The sequence below is a fragment of the Eumetopias jubatus genome, unplaced genomic scaffold (assembly GCF_037043125.1).
Source record: "Eumetopias jubatus isolate StellerSeaLion01/CBP00866 unplaced genomic scaffold, mEumJub1_p1.0 scaffold_4, whole genome shotgun sequence".
Taxonomy (NCBI): Eukaryota; Metazoa; Chordata; class Mammalia; order Carnivora; family Otariidae; genus Eumetopias; species Eumetopias jubatus.
In genome coordinates, this window is record NW_028274810.1 from 48,630,667 (window position 1) to 48,638,637 (window position 7,971).

Consider the following 7,971-nt stretch of genomic DNA (forward strand, 5'->3'; position numbering starts at 1 on the left):
TACGTACATTTTTAAGACATAATGCTGTTGCACACTTGATAGACTACAGTACAGTGTAAATATAACTTTTATAGGTACCGAGAAACCAAAAAATTCATTTGACTTACTTTATTGGAGTACTTGCTTTATTGTGGTGGTCTGTAACCAAACCCTCAATATCTCTGGGGTATGCTTGTAATCAATCATGCCTATGTAATAAAGCCTCTCTAAAAATCCCTGATTACAAGGTTCAGAGAGCTTCCAGGTTTGTGAACATGGGAAGTCACTGAAAAGATAGCGTGCCCAAAGAGGGAATGGAAGCTTCATGCCCCCGCCCACATACATCCATCTTTTCCATAGACTGTTCCTGAGTTGTATCCTTTTATAATAAGCCAGTAATTACTAAGTAAGCTGTTTCCTGAGTTCTACGAGCCATTCTAGCATATTATCAAACCTGAGGAAGCGGTCATGGGAACCTCTGGTTTCTAGCTGGTTAATCAGAAGCACAGGTGATCACACCTGGACTCGTGATGGGCATCTGAAGTTGAGGGAGGGGGCAGTCTTTTGGGACTAAGCTCTTAAACTGTGGGATATAATGCTTATTCCAGGTAGATAGTGTTAGAATTTAATTGAATTGTAGGACATCCAGTTCATGTCTATAAAGAATTAGAGAATTGGTTAGTGTATCAGACACTCACACATGCGGTATCAGAAGCATTGATGAGTCATGAAGAGGGAGAAACAGAGTTTTTCCTTATAGTCTTAGAGCTGAGTAGTATCAGTTCTCCAATTTTGTTCTTCCCCTTCATTATTGTATTGGCTATTTTGGGTCTTTTGCCTCTCCATACAAAGTTTAAGATCAATTTATAAATATCCACAAAGTCACCTGCTGTAATTTTGATTGAGTTTGTGTTGATTCTCCAGATCAAGTCAGGAAGAACTGACACCTTGATAATACTGAGTCTTCCTATCCATGAACATTTGAATATTTCATTTATTTAAGTTCTTTGATTTCATTTATCGTATTTTATAGTTTTCTGTATATAGATTTTGTACAGATTTTGTTAGACTTATACATATTTCATTTTTGGTGGTGCTAATGTAAATGGTATTGTATTTTTAATTTCAAATTCCATTTGTTTGTTGTTAGTATATTGGAAAAACAATTGACTTTTGTATATTACTTCTATATCCTTCAATCTTGCTATAATTGCTTATTAATTTTAGGAGTATTCTGAATCCCAAGTTTAATAAACACAAAAAGATATACATCTAGACATATTATAGTCAAACTGTTGAAAAACAAAGACAAAGAAAATAGGTTAAGAGCGAAAAGAGAAAACTCATGTACAGGGGACAACAACATAGTTAGAAGCTCAGTCTTCCTCAGAAAAATGGAGACTGAAAGACAGTGGTATAATTTAAAGTACTGGGGAAAAACTAGTTACTGAGAATTCTAGATCTGGCAAAACTGTCATTACAAATGAAACTAAAACAATGACCATTCCCTTCTAAACAAAACTGAATTTGTTACTGGCAAATCTGATCTAAACCATAGTAAAGCAAAACAAAACAAAACTAAACTAACGGAAGTCCTTTAGGCTGAAAGGGAATTTCAACAGATAATAACTTAAATCAAAAAGAAGGAATTAAAGAGCAGGGAAAATCTTAAGTATGTGAGTACATATAAAATAAAGGAAGAAGGAAGTCACACACACACACACACACACACACACACACTGGGGCCGAGGGGAGAGAGGAGAAACAGAGAGACAGAGATTGAATTTCTCTTTGATTCTCTTAGTTTCTCAAAGAAAGAAATTTTTTTTCTGTTTTTTCCCTAGAATTTTAATCCTCTTCAAAATGACATGAAAACTAAAAATGTTTGATTCATTTTGACAGCAGCACCTTTTGGAGATGGTCCGATTCCACATCCCAGACTCCTAAAACTGCTCTGATTGTTGCTATTTCTTTTGATTCTATAAGCTGCCCAATATCCATCCAAGATATTCTTTTTGTGCCTATGTTAGTCCAAAAATTTGTGTTGTTGCAATTGAAGGCAGTTAGATAATATTTCTTTCTCAAGAAATAGCAGTAGCTATTTTTTCACCATTTATTCATTAAGTCATTATATTTATTAAATAACCACTGTGCTAGTTCCCAAGATTACATTACTTGAAAGGATAGATATGTTTCTGCCCTCATAGAGCTAACAATTATCCAGATGATCAGAAAATAAACCAAAAAATCATACTTCTTTTCAATTAAAACTATGATAAACTCTAAAAAAAAGAAAAATATTATGAGAATAAAACAAGGGTATGTAATTTCATATTCAAATTGAGTTGCAATACAGAATTTTCCAAGAGGTACAGATTATGGGTTGTTTAACTAGCTTGTCTTTTAATTGGTTGTATCTGTAAATCATTTCCAAATTCCAGAGACACTCCATGAAGAACCACAGAACTTTTTTTTTCTTCATCTATTGTCTACTCATCAAATAAAAAACCTGTTTATACAAAGCTGATCTCTCTCCAATCCCTAGAGATAGGCTGGGAGCATATTTATATTATGGAAACACTTGATGTTATTGATCTGTGGGTAGTAGCCTAGTTGGAATCTCTCTTCATAAAAGTTTTCTCCTTCTATATCTTACTAATTGTCAGGGGAAAAAATGACGTGACTACAGATCTTTAACATGCCATCCATTTAAAAACAAACTGCATGCCTGCAAGCCACAAAAGAAGGTCAAATGAATAGCCTGAGTGTCATATTGCCAACATTCTCTACTACTTGAATATTTAGGCCATTATTTTTAATTGCATCTCTAGATACAAAGAGGGTCAGCATGCCATATTTTCAAAGCGATGCTTAAAACTTAAAAAGAAGTACTATGTGAACCATGAACAATTTAACAAGCCCAAACTTCAAGCACCATATAGTTTTATATGAAACATGTGGTATTTTTGGTTGCAAATAAGGTAACATTTGCAAACCAGCAAAATACTACTGATTTTTACATCAATGTGATACTTTCAGTAGGTGCAGTATGGTTGGACTCTATCCTAAATTGTTTGAAAAATGTTTCTTATCATATATGATACAGAATACATCAAAGAAAAAATTATATTTATTATGAGAGAAAATATATTTTGTAAATGTAAATGCTTTATAGCTGCAAAAAATGACAACTGTCCAATGTATAAAAATCTGTGTCTTTCATACAAAAAATATTGTACCTGTATTGGTTTAAAATATTACCCTTTAAAAACATCAAGCAACTGTGCAAATAGATTACAGGTAGGATTTTTTAATCATGACCACAAGTGAATTTGTTGTAAATACAAAGCCAGTTCTTGTCAAACGTTGATGTAAACATCAAAACTTCTATTATACTGAAGGCTGGGTTATGTAAAGAGATAAGAATAATATTTATTTTTATTTACATTTACATATTATGTGTAATACATATTTTATAATATAAATATATTTATTATAATTTATTTTTATTATAAGAACAATAATTTACAGAAGGACCAAGACAGCCTTTACTTCAGATGTGTAGCTATATATAGAGAAAACCCAAGAGGGGAGCCTGAGTGGCTCAGTAGATTGAGTGTCCAACTCTTGATTTCTGCTCAAGTCGTGATCTCAGGGTTGTGAGATGGAACCCTGTGTTGGAGCCCTGTGTTGGTCTCTGTGCTGGGCATGGAGCCTGCTTAAGATTCTCTCCCTCTCCCTCTGCCCCTCTTCCCCCTGTCTTTCAAAAAACAACAACAACAACAACAACAACAACAAAAACCAACAAGAAAGTCTATAGATAAATTATCAGAATTAATAAAAACTCAGAAAAGTTTCTAGATATGAGATCAATATACAAAAATCAATTGCATTGGGGCACCTGGGTGGCTCAGATGGTTAAGCGTCTGCCTTCAGCTCAGGTCACGATCCCAGAGTCCTGGGATCGAGTCCCACATCTGGCTCCCTGCTCCTTGGGAGCCTGCTTCTCCCTCTGCCTCTCTCTCTCTCTCTGTCTCTCATGAATAAATAAATAAAATCTTAAAAAAAAAAAAGAAGAAAAAATATTAAAAAAAAATCAATTGCATTTCTATAGGTCATGAAAAAACTTTTTAAAATATCATTTTAAAAGATATTATCTCGGGCACCTGGGTGGCTCAGTTGGTTAAGCGACTGCCTTCGGCTCAGGTCATGATCCTGGAGTCCTGGGATCGAGTCCCACATCGGGCTCCCTGCTCAGCAGGGAGTCTGCTTCTCCCTCTGACCCTCTTCCCTCTCATGCTCTCTATCTCTCATTCTCTCTCTCTCAAATAAATAAATAAATAAATAAAAAATCTTTAAAAAAAAAAGATATTATCTCAACAGAAACAGCATTTAAAAAGTATTTAGGAACAAATACGTGCATGAATATAAAGGAGAAAATTATAAAACTTTATTGAATGCATTAAAGAAAGACTAAATATTTGTAGAGTACATCATGTTTATATATCAAATGGCTCAATACCATGAAGACATCAAAATAATATATAAACTTAAAACAATTACAGTCAAAATCCCAAAGTGATTCTAACATTTGTATACTGGAGCAAAGAGTCAAACTAAATACTCCTAATGAAAATGAGTAAGATGGTCAGACTTAATTTATTATAGATATTAAAACATAATAAAGGCATAGTAATTAGAACTGTGAGATAATAACACAGAAATCAACAAATAGTAATGAAACAAAATAAATATTCGAGAACAAAATATATAATGAAATTTAATGTATTACTAAAGCAGCATTGCAAATCACTGGGGGATAAAATGGAGTATTTAACACATGGGGCTGGGGTTATCCACATGGAAAAAATTAGATTTTAATTGCCATTCCATCGAATACACAAAATAAACTCCATGACTTTAGGATCAGCAGCAGACACAAAAAACAGCAAAAACAGACTTTTTTCTTTTTTTACCAGATTCCATAGTGAGCGAAAGTCAAGTTCCTAAATAAATTCCTATTCTATGTCATCCTAGCGGTTCCTGATTGTACCAATCTTTGTAAAGAGTCAACTTGGCTCAACTGAACTGTGTTTCCTAGAATTACTTCCTCTGTGGGTTTTTAGTGGGTAAATTTGGTCACCAGAGAAACTTGCTTGAGTTTTGAAAGAAGGAAGAAAACAATAACCACGTTTACTCTCAGAAGGTCAAGGTAGGCCAGGCCTTCCTGTGGCTTATACACACTTTTGGGATCTGGTGGTTGACCTTGCTGGCGTAGGCAGTAGCTCAGATCCACAGCTCCTTGAGCTGCAATGGGATAACTTCCTTAGATTTTCCACATCCTGGACCAGGTGTTGTTGTAGCTCTGTTACAAGAGTGGTAGCCAGGAACTCCTTCAGGTCATCCTCAGTTGCAAGTTGGGGCTTAAAAATGGGGAGAAGTCAGTGGTGCCCACTGAGAAACAAAGGCAGGTTCCAGCTCATTCCCTGAGATTCCAGTTATGCCAGCGCTCCAAAGTTCACGTCTGTCACTCCTTCCCTATCGTGTACCCTGTGACTTTAGGATCAGCACCAAATGCAGGAAAAAACAACAGAAACAAGACATGTTACCAGATTTCACAGTAACAGAAAGTCATGTCCCTAAATAAATTCCTAGTCTATGTCATCCCTCACGGTTCTGCTTCCCTGATTATACCAACTGATACACCACCTTAATGTGGGAGGCAAAATTATAAAGCTTCTACAGGATGATAAGGGGGATATTTTTGTGATTTCAAAAGAGAAACTTCTTAAAAACTAGACACCAAACCGTAAAAAAAATTGACAAATTCAGTAACACTATCGTTTAAAAACTTCTGTTAGTCAAAAAAAGATCATTTAAAAATAAAAAGGCAAGTCCCAGACTTGGGCAAAGATTTGCAATGCATATAACTGAGAATGGATTATTATCCAGAATATACACATATATTATATATATTATAAATATATGTATGTATATTTATATATGTATATGTATATATACAAATATATGTATATGTACATATACAAATATATGTATATATACAAATAAATATGTATATATACATATACGCATACATTTATATATGTATATGTATATATACATATGTATGTATATATGCGTATATGTATATATGTGTATATGTATATATTATAATATGTATATATATAAAACCACTCCACACATCAACCAATAAAAATGAGAAAAGGATATAAATGGGCAATTTACCAAGGGTTTATCTCAAATGGCCAATAAGCCTATTAAAAGACAGTTTATCGCAGTGATAGGAAAATGCCAATTAAAAGTACAATAAAATATCCTTCACACCTATTTTATTGGTAAAAACTAAGAACTCTGACTATATTGAGTGCTGGCAAAGGTGTGGATAAAAACCAACACTTATATACTGTTGGTAAGAATGCACATCTATATGACAACACTGAAGAAAAATTTGGCAATAACTAATAAAGTTGAAGATGTAAATATCCTTTTTTTTAAAGATTTTATTTATTTATTTGACAGAGAGAGGGAGAGAGACACTGAGACAGGGAACACAAGCAGGGGCAGAGGCAGAGGGAGAAGCAGGCTTCCTGCGGAGCAGGCAGTCCGATGCGGGGCTCTATCCCAGGACCCCGGGATCATGACCTGAGAGGAAGGCAGACGCTTAACGACTGAGCAACCCAGGCACCCCGAAGATGTAAATATCCTAACCCAGCAGTTTTATTCCTAGATATACACCCTGATAAACTTTTGCTTTGAACACAATTGGATATATATTTAAAAAAACAATAGCGAACTCTCAGCAGAATTATTTATAGTAACAAAAATTAATTTTCCATTAAAAGGAGATAGATAAATGCGTTAAATTTATATAATGTTATGGAATAATGAACTGAATAATTCATTATGGAATAATGAAAATGAATGAACCAAAGTTACATAAGTCAGTATGGATGAATTTCATGAACATAATGTGAGGTGGATAAAGCTACAGAAGAATACTTGAAGAATGAGGTCATTCATATATAAATGAATCCATATAAAACAATACTATATGTACTATGTATTTAAGAAGATATACATAGGTTACAAAATGTAAATACAGGGGCGCCTGAGTGGCTCAGTCGGTTAAGGGTCTGCCTTCTGCTCAGGTCATGATCTCAGGGTCCTGGGACAGAGCCATGCTTGGGCTCCCTGCTCAGCTGGACCTCTGCTTCTCCCTCTCCCTCTGCCCCCCCCCCCCGCTAGGTGTGCTCTCTCTCTCTCTTTGAAAAACAAATAAAATATTTTAAAAAGATACATTTGTGTGTATTTCCAGTGCTACAGTCAGGGAGCACTGAATCAGGAAGTTGCCGCCACAGCTCTTGACTCCAGAATCGTGAAGCCCCTGCCGCAATCTACTCCAGCAGATGGGTACACTGAACGCTACCTCTTTCCCCACATAACTCAATTCTAAATCAAGGCCTCACATAGATGTTTTAATTGGTGTAGCCTAAATCACGTATCTGTACCCTGGCTGAAAGAAAAACTACAAAATATAGGTTTATTCTTTTCTTCTTTAGAGAGGCAAGGCTAATAGTGAGGAACTCTTAGGAACAAAGGGTATTCAAAATGTTTAAGCAGACTACAATGACAAATTCCATTAAAGTGAGAGGGAAATTTCAACTTTGCACGTGTATCTTTCTACACTGTATGTTTTGTTGCTTGTTTTTCATTTTTTCACCATGGGCATATGTTTTGTGTTTTGTTTTGTTTTTTATCATGTCACAGAAACTGGAGGTTGCCTTTCAATATATAGCTGAGCATCTTCCTCATTAACAGAAAGAGAACACAGCCAATAACATATATGCAGAACTTCTGTGGGCAAATTCCAAGAAGCCTCCTTAAAGGAAAAAATGGGGGACTCTTCTTGGCTTTTTCTTCCTACTTCCTGGAATGTAAATACAATAACTGACTTGATCATCCACTTTAAAT